The sequence below is a fragment of the Poecilia reticulata genome, linkage group LG2 (assembly GCF_000633615.1).
Source record: "Poecilia reticulata strain Guanapo linkage group LG2, Guppy_female_1.0+MT, whole genome shotgun sequence".
NCBI lineage: Eukaryota > Metazoa > Chordata > Actinopteri > Cyprinodontiformes > Poeciliidae > Poecilia > Poecilia reticulata.
The window spans coordinates 16,191,671-16,200,920 of record NC_024332.1 but is presented as its reverse complement, the minus strand read 5'-3'; positions in this window follow the sequence as shown (position 1 = coordinate 16,200,920).

Genomic DNA, 9,250 nt, shown 5'->3' with positions numbered 1-9,250 from the left:
TATATATATATATATATATACGGACAAATATATACACGGACAATTACTGTAAATGTTTCTTGTTTAATTCAAAAGTTTGTTTTATCGGCGGATTTTTTTATTTTATATTTTTTAATAAGCGGAATAACACACTGATCTCTCCGCATAATCAAGTCCCCGATGCTTCTGATTCGCACCGGCCTTCCCCCTCCCGCATGGCCGCTGAGCAGGTGGAGGCCGCGCACCTGCACGCACAGCTGCGCGCACCTTGTTATCGCCGTCGCTGCTTGACGCTCAGTCTGGCGCAGCGCGCAGCTCCGGAGTGACTAGAAACTTGAGGGGTTTTTTTGGGGTCCCCCTCCCTAAGAAAAATAGCACATTGAGCAGTTTATTTATTTATTAAAAGGCATATTCCTTAAATTAATTGCGTTTATTCAAATATCCACTTTGGGTAATTGTGTGCTTATCCCGGTGAATCTCTCCGCGCTTCGACATGACACTATCTAATCCAATTAACAACGATAACCCTGGACTCACGTTTTATTCTCTTCCCTCTTTTCATTCCACCCCAGCCCCTCTTCAACTTGCAGACAAGCACTCCTGGTTTTGTGTCAAAGACGGAGTCAAGAGCCCTCTCTTAATCCCGAGCAAGGACCACGAGCGATTGAAAAGTGAAAGGAAGCCCTCATTGGTCCTCGAGCTGGATAGTGTTTTCTTTGTCCTGCACTATACGGTCAGTCCCTTTAATGTGGCTCTTTACAGAGGAACCACGTTCCGGCGCGGCTGTCTGAATGAATCTGGCAACATCTCGGGCTCCTTCTTTTCTTTTTTTTTTTTTCTTTTCTTTTTCTTTTTTATTTATTTCACATTTAAAACTTGTACCGCCTGCTAATTGGGATTTAGGAATCAATTAAACACGTGAAGTGCGCCCTCTGTTTGAATAGGTTGGGCCTATGCCCATAAACATCAATAATCTGTTATGAAATTGACTAAATCTTCAAGCAAAAACATAACTACACCTCTGGAAATTAATAACTTGAATTTATTTAAAAAAAATAAAACAAAAAAAATGAGCCGAACTGAAACGGCATCTCGCACCGTTTCCACTTTTTGACGTCATGTCTGGGAAATGTATGGCAGCATCGCCATATTGTTGGCTTGGATGCTGCAAAACGACAGGTAATTGACATTAATCCGCTCTGTGGCAGACTCAGGGGGGATGGAAAGTAAATGGAGATGCGGTTAATGAAGCACCGCTTGCCCTTTGAATCTCGGTCACAGCGTGCTGCAGGGGAAGTTTTCAACAAACTTTTATTTGTTGCCTTTTTTTTCAGATGTGCTTCTTTAGACATAAGCAGATGGAGGGAGGGAGAGGGAATGAGCTGCAGATTGGAATTGGGTCAGTGAGCTAAAGTTCTGCTTTTATTGTTGTTGTTGTTTTTCCAAGAGATGATTTAGTTTATTGGAGAGCTTCATTAGGCTAACAGGAGGTTATCCCTGCACAGGGTTATTGTTGGTGTTACGCTTATTATCATTCAGATTTTGAGAGCTCCCTGTAGGAGCTGCGACAGACGGACAGGGGCCAGGTGAGGGAGGGGGATTTCCAGCGTGAGGAGTCGCACCTCTCCTCAGCCGATGCAACAGGGGCCTGCTTAATGAGGGCACCTATGGGGCCCCTCCTGGATAGAGAAGCGGCCTAACCTCGCCACGGCCCCAGACGGAACTGGGGCACCTGCGCGACTCTGGTCTCCCTCCTGGCTTCCTCCTGTCACCGCCCTCGTCGTCAAGAGTACATGCCTCCAACTTCTGCTTGTGACAAAGTCTAACGCTGCATATGGTTATTTTGAAAATCGAAGGAGGAGCTGGGCAGCCCCCATCCCCATGCCCCCAACCCCCCTTCACCGCTCCCACACTCCCAATGTAATGAACACAAGGCATGACTACTCTTCTCCTCCCTCAAACCTGAGGGGAATGAGAAAGTGAGCAAATCTATTTTTAAAAAAAATATTATTGCATCTCAAAGAATTAGAACACCAATGAAAGTTTATTTCAGTAGCTAAAAAGTGAAACTCGCATAGATTTGTGAAACACAAATTGGGACATTTCAGGTGTTCATTTCTGAAATATAGAAGATACACAAAATTAAATATGAATAAAGAGTTATTATTTATATTCAATAATGTTCTTTAGCCCATGTGCTGCACAGTATCTGCTCTCAATGCTCAGGACTCCTTTTGTACGGATTGCTGCTTTAGTATTTCGTGTTGCTGAGGCGGTCAGCCCCTAAATCTGCTGAGGAGTAAAGAGTGTCAGGCACTTTTCAACTTCCTCTAGATTATATGTGGCTGGTAAAATCAGGTGGAATCAGGTTGCTTGTGCACGTTTTTTCCTGTCACACTTTTCCCTTCTATTCAACTTTCCACCAAAAGACTAAGATACAGCACACTCTGAACCGCTAACCAGTTTAGCAATGACCTCTTGTGGTTTACTGTCCTTTGACTATATGTGTGTGTGTGACCTGTCATCATTTGATTCATTTTTGGAGAAACTGATGGTTAATTTTCATTACTACAAAACTAGCTTATATACACACTTGAAATACATAACTTCTGAGTGCTACTAATCTACATACGTGTTTCACATTTTCAATTGAATTATTGGAAGAAATTTATTCATTTATGATTGAGATTCACCTGTGCACCACGAGCGTTACAGGTTATCCTTTTGGACAGGAATGCGACGAGCCATCAGTCAAGCATGATAATGAAATCACAACCTTTCAGATTTAATAGCGCAAAAGATGGATAAGCCTTAATATTTCCAGAGATATACTGTCATTAACAATGGCAAGTGTCTCCAAAGGGCCAAAAGGTTCTCGTCCCCAGTGGAGCCAGACTAATTATACAATTAGTCTTGTGATCGGGACAGTCCAGCACCAAACGTCCTCTGGGACAGAAGCAGACACATTATGGCTGTCATCTGTACCTTCACAGGAAGGAGTCGCAGGCTGCATTGTTTGTGTTTTTGATTCTGTAAGTTATGGACAGCGACTGGCATCAAAGTACTCCAAGATTTTTAACAGCTATGGTTTCACAACTGCAACATTTTCCTCTACTTTTTAAGATATCCCAGAGGAAGTGTTGTAATGATTGGATTTTCTTCAGCTGAATGGAGCAGTGCTGCTGTCCCACCTAATGCTGCACACTGCCGGTCAGCTGGCTGTAAAACACCTATGCTTTCTTGTTTGCAAGAAAGCATGACTGTGTAGATGTATTCCCAGCTGCATAAAACACGTGACACTCATGATGTGGATACCGTGGAATAATCACCCATCATTTCTTATCCTATTAGAGCCAAATACAAGAAATCAATGATGGAAAATAAAAATAAAAAAGTTAGCTGGCTATTGAATGCTTTTAAGAAAACATCTGGATCTTGTTTTTCAGACTTTGCCGCTCTTCTTGTTTGGCATCACAATGATCCCCTAAGGCTTTCGCAATATTGTAATAACAAACAAAAACACACAAAGTTCACACATAGTTTTTAAAACTGTATTATAGTCTTGGTTCATTTTTATTATCCATTTTCCAAGTTTTTTTTTTTTTTTAAGGAAAACTTGTAAATACAACAGCTTATTTATGAAATAGCAGATTTTTAAGGAAAGTACAAACCTTGTTAAAGAGACAGCTACCCACTTTGAGACATGGTGGAGCCTGCGTCTCTTTGAAATGTCTGCAGTTAAAACCAGCATGTTTGGCTTTACATGGTTAAAATTTGCCGTTTTTAACCCGATATAAAATTGGCGTTTAAAAAATCAAGCGTATCATAACATGACAATAGCACACCGGCTGCATTTTGTCTTTACAATCTTTAAAAAAAAAATGCTCTAGAGCCAAATGTGCATTCAGCGTCGTAAGAAATCAGAGTAGTTGGTAAAGGGATGATTGTTTCTGTGGACAGCAGAAACGCCAAAAGTCATCTCAGCATTCAATCACTTCTTGCCTTAAGCCTCATCTGGGGCCTCACCAGACTGGGGCCTCACCAGCCCACGTCTCTTTGAAGCTCTGGGCCAGATGGAGACCTCCGTATCTCAATCCTATTGCCCAGCCAACCATATTTCCTTTCTGGCTTATCCCTGGTCAGTTGGAAACATCAAGACACCACATTTTCTTCTGGACAGTCAGAGCCATATCAGCCAACGCCAAAGTCAAGTCAGCGAGCGCGAGTAGGTGTGACGCTTGTGATGTTTTTGAGGCTCCATACGGACCATCCGTGAAGTCAGAGGGAGGTCTCGGCTCCTCGTGCTGAAAGAGGCTGTGGTGTCTCCACACTGGATGCTTTAGCATTAGTTTGCTGGCTTATCGCGCTGAATTGGAACTCCTACAGATAAGCCGGAAGCAAAGGTTGATTGCTAACCAGCTTCACCACTTTGCCCACAATGAGTATGTGACGGTTCAGCTATGGTGAAAGTCAGAGGAGTTGTTCTCGTTGCATGCGCTCTCTTGTCTTTCCTTTATTTTCCTGACTCATGCTGGAGTTTTCCTCGCTCATGTTTCTTCTCTGTGTACTGACTTKWGTTTTTTTTTTTTTCTTCCCTTGTCTTCTATTTCTGCCCCCCAAAAGATACCCCACTTTCCTCCCTCCCCAGCTGTGTAAGAGGGATTTCTCCCCTCTCTGGACGCTGACCTTTTCTTGCGGTAAACCCAGATGCATTCAGGGGCCAGCCCTCTGATGTCAGAGGCACACAGTTCTTTCCAAATCTGCCTCTGATGCCAATCTCTGTCCACAATGAAGAGGGTTGATCGTACAAAAGAGAGGGAATTGAAGAAAGTGGTAGTCTGGCTCTATGTGGCTGAAGTAATTTTTCTCAATCGCAGATAAGTTTGAAGATATGAGAGGTGTAGGGGGGGGGGCGAAGCATGGATTTGAATCACATTACTAAGGRTCATAATGGTTTGGGTAATCCTTTATTTATGAAGGGCTGAAGTGCATCTTTGCTCCGGTGTGCAACCACATGCACGTATCCAACACGTAGAAAACTAGCAGATTTACCGGGACTTGGAAAAAGTATTCACATCTCTTAAACTTTACTACAGTTTGCAATGGGAAACCCACAAAGTTCAATGTACTTTTTCAGGGTTTTAGTGGAGCAGATGAACAGAAAGTATTGCAGACAATCAAAATGATTGAATTGGTTTTTTAAAAAGTTATAGAAAGAAAAAACCCTGAAAAGTGTACCAAATCCCTTCAAGAAACCACTAAACCAACCATTATGCTTGTGGTGGAAGCAGCAGTGATCCACTGCTAATGTGGGAGAATCAGTCAGCACTGATGCACTCTGCCACGTCGGCCTCTATGTGTGGTGGAATAAACAAACCCAGAGCTGAAAGCCAAAAGGGGAAAAAAAAAGAAGTGAAATTTAAAGTTTGCCACAACTTAGCAAGTACATCTGAACACACTCCACTGAGAGGCATGGTGGAGGCAGCATTATGCTGTGAGATTGGGTTTCCTCAGCAGGGACAGGGAAGCTGGTCAGAGTTGAGGTGGAAATGGATAAAGCTAAGTAGAGGAAAATCCTGTAAGAAACCCTGTTGATGCTGCAAAAGAGTAAAGAGAGACCGTGATTCTTTAATTCTAAGCAAATTGCATGACCCAATCAAAGTCCAAATCAAAAATCAATTGAGAATCTGTTACAAGACTTGAAAATCGAAGTTCACGTTCTATTTTGCAAAGAGGAATGTGCAACACAAGCTGTTTCTACAAAGTGTCGACTCAGGAGGGACTGAATACAAACGTACATCACACTTTTCAAAAATGTTTAAACTAAAAGAAAATACTTTTTACAGCCACGTATAACTGCTCTCTGCTCTATATGCTCTAGTAAATTCCCCAAAGATACACTGAGGTTCGTGGTCGTAATGAAATAAAATATGGAAAAGTCATAATACTTTTGCACTGTGATCACATGTAAGACATACGTAAATATACGTAAATGGTAAATATTTACGGCTGAAACACTGTGGTCAGATGTGAATAGATCCACATGTTTTCTCAATATATGTAAACTGTAAATCTGTCAAAAAAAAAAAAGAAGTGCAGCGTTTTCGAATAATAATAATAAAAAAAAGGTCATGAAAGTCACAGAAGCTGCCAGAAGCGAAGCTGTTTCTTCTTGTTCCGTCCAGCATCATGGAACCAGCATCATCCCTGGGCACAAATCAGAATACAGATCACTAAAAAGTCCATCTGCTGCACTTTGATGGAGTAGCTGACCATCTCCCTCCACCCGCCCTCATCCCCACTTTCCAAGTTTCGCTGAGGCCTACATCCTGCATTTAGAGGCTTTTAGAAAAGCCTTGTCATTCAATAAGAGGCGGCCGGGGGAAGCATGCTCACGCTCATCTGCACTTTGGTTTTCTACTTTCTGGCCGGTGGGCCGTATAATAGGGCCAAGGTACGGCGGCGGCTGGCTCATGCGGTTGTCCGTGGACGACCTTGCTCCCCCTCACCTGCAGCACTTGGAGCGGCTCCCAGTCCTGGGATGGGGCTTTTTGGAGCGGCACCAAGTTTCCGTACCCCCACAGATGTTACCGAGCCACCAGATTTGATGTCAGGTTCTGAGTGATGCATCACGCTCCTTTGAGCAGCGGTGCAGCATTGCAAACCAGCCCCATACGTTTGCGAAACTCGGATCTTTAACAGATGAGATAAAAATAAAAAAAAAAAAAAAACGTTTGTGTAAGTTTGATGTTTATGTTGGCGGAATTTGGAAATTCATCAAATTTAGAGAATAACTGCCTGGTATCTGTGTTTTTAAGCAGCCTTTTTGTCTCTGATTTTAATGACTTTATTTTTCTCGTTTACCCCATTTTTCATTCTAAAAACATGGATGGTTTTCGTGATTAAAATGATGAGACTTTTCACCTGCAAGTCAAATATAGGTCAAATGAGATCTTTAGCAGGTAAATAATGTGCAAAGGACTAAAGCACAGGTGATGCCAAGACCCGTCTGACTGGGGCTGCGCTTCATCGAAGTGCTTCAACATCAACTATTAAAGATGACACAAGAGTCCCACAACTTGGATAAACATATTTAAAGAATGAATGCCAGACTAAAGAAAAATGTGTGTGCAGGGACTGAGTTTGTATGGACAACCTCAGAAAATTCAAGTAAGCATTTAAAACACGGAAGCTTTTGAAACTTTTTGAAACTTTTGATTTACTGCAGAAAATACAGAAAGAAAGTCACTATTTATTCCTTTTTTCCCCCCCCATGAGTGTTGTGTTCTACGTGTGCTTCCAGGGCACCGATAACAAAGTCAGACCTATGTGTAGACTGTGGTTTATGATTCAGATCTTGTGCCCCGGTACGTCTCCGTGCCGAGCAACGCCCCTGATGAGACGGGGCAAAAAAAAAAAAAAACGCGTTGAATATGAGGCACCTTCAAACAGAACTTAAGAGTTTGGAGAAGACCATAATTTATTCAATGACGTTCCACTAAAAGTAAAAGAAAAAAGCTAATAAAAATAATAACACTCCGCAGATCAGTTTTTGTCGGATGTGGAGCTCCTTCGCGAAACACATCGGGGCTAAAGGGTGAAAGCGCAGCTGCTGAGACCGGGCTGAAGAGGCGCGACGTTCCCCCTGGAGACATCCGACAAAAGGAGGGTGGAAAAGTCTCTATTCAAAACTTTCTTCAAAGGCTCAAAAAAAAAAAAAAAAATTTAAAAATCCGACAAATTCGCATCTTAAACTTGAAGACCAACTTATCCCCTCCAGGCTGTCGAGCATGGAAAAAGGGAAAAGGGGGCGGCGGGGGGAGAACATCCAGGCTGACTTTTCGCTGAGCAGATTGAAAAACTTGCGCTTTACTTACGATGGAAGAGCGAGAGAGCGTGAGAAAAAGAGAGAGAGAGAGAAAGAGGGAGAGAATAAACTCCGAATAGAAAGTTTTTTTGACAAGAGAAGAGTGTTGCAAAGGCAACTGGACTGCTTTGTTTTCGGACCTTCTCATGAAATATAACACCGCACCTACCCAGAGGTGGGAGCCTTTGGCAAAACGCCTGGAAGGCAAAATATATATATGTGGCTGAGAAAATGAAAAAATGTGTTCGTGAGAAAATCACGAAACAGTAAGACGAGCAGGTGTTGTTCTGCGCGAACTTCTGCTCAGTTTTGACGCACACGAATCGTTTTTAAAAAAATGCAAATTCATGCGCCGTTATGTCGTTTTTGACCAAACCTGTGGAACTTAACCGGGAAAGGCGCGAAGAGAGCAGCTTCATTGTGCCATCAGGAGTTGGGTAAATATTGATTAAACTCAGACCCTCTCTTAACCCTCATTTTCAGGGGCCTTGGTCTCGCGTTTATCACTCGGATGTTCTTTAGTTTTCACCCAATAGGGATCAGGAAAAGTGTGATTTTATTGTGTGGCCAAAACCGCGACAAGGTGTTCGCAGGTCTGCCGAATGGGATCTGAAGATTTAGGGCGCACGGTGTGAAGAGTTTCCCATTTCTATAAATAAATACTCTTAGTATTATTATTATCTCTCTCTCTTTTTTTTTGTCTCGACTGCGTTCTGATTCCCCCGGAGAGGTGAGCCGTCCCACGGCTGCTCTCTGATCACACACTCACAGGACGCTTTAACTTTTTTTGTCGTCGCTTCACATGCAACTTTCGTGCGCATTGTGCCGGCAGCATTCAGGAGATGGATAAAGCTTGTAAACGCTGACAAGTCCGCGTTTGTTTTGGGTCCACGCTCGTCTGAGAAATTATCGCTCAACCCCTTTAAAGGGGCGCAATTGAGAAGCAAACAACGTTCTCACTGGGAGCCCCTCTTTCCCCCTCTCGCTCTGTCTCTCTCTGTCTCCCTCTTTTTAGTTAACTCCCACCTCCTCCCCCCTCTTTGTCCTCTCCAAAGTGGCGTCTGCATGTCTGACTCTTGCCAGTTACTGATTTGCAGGCAGTATATGTTAAGGTGGCCCATGTAAGTGATTTCCACGGACATCCCACTAAAGGAGAACAAATCGCTGACAAAAGCAGCGCCTTTCCCATTCAGCGGCGTCGTTAGGACAACCCAAAAAGTATTCCTCAGATAATAAGTTCTACTTCAAAGCGTTTCTCGCTGAAGGGTGACCGCTTCACTCCTTTTTATTAAGTCCCCCTCCTTTTTTTCTTTTTTTTTTAATGCGGCCGCGGAGTGTCTCTGCTTATTTTCCATCATGTTTATTTTGGAGCGTCTGTTTCCTAACAGGAGCTTCTCTCCCCTT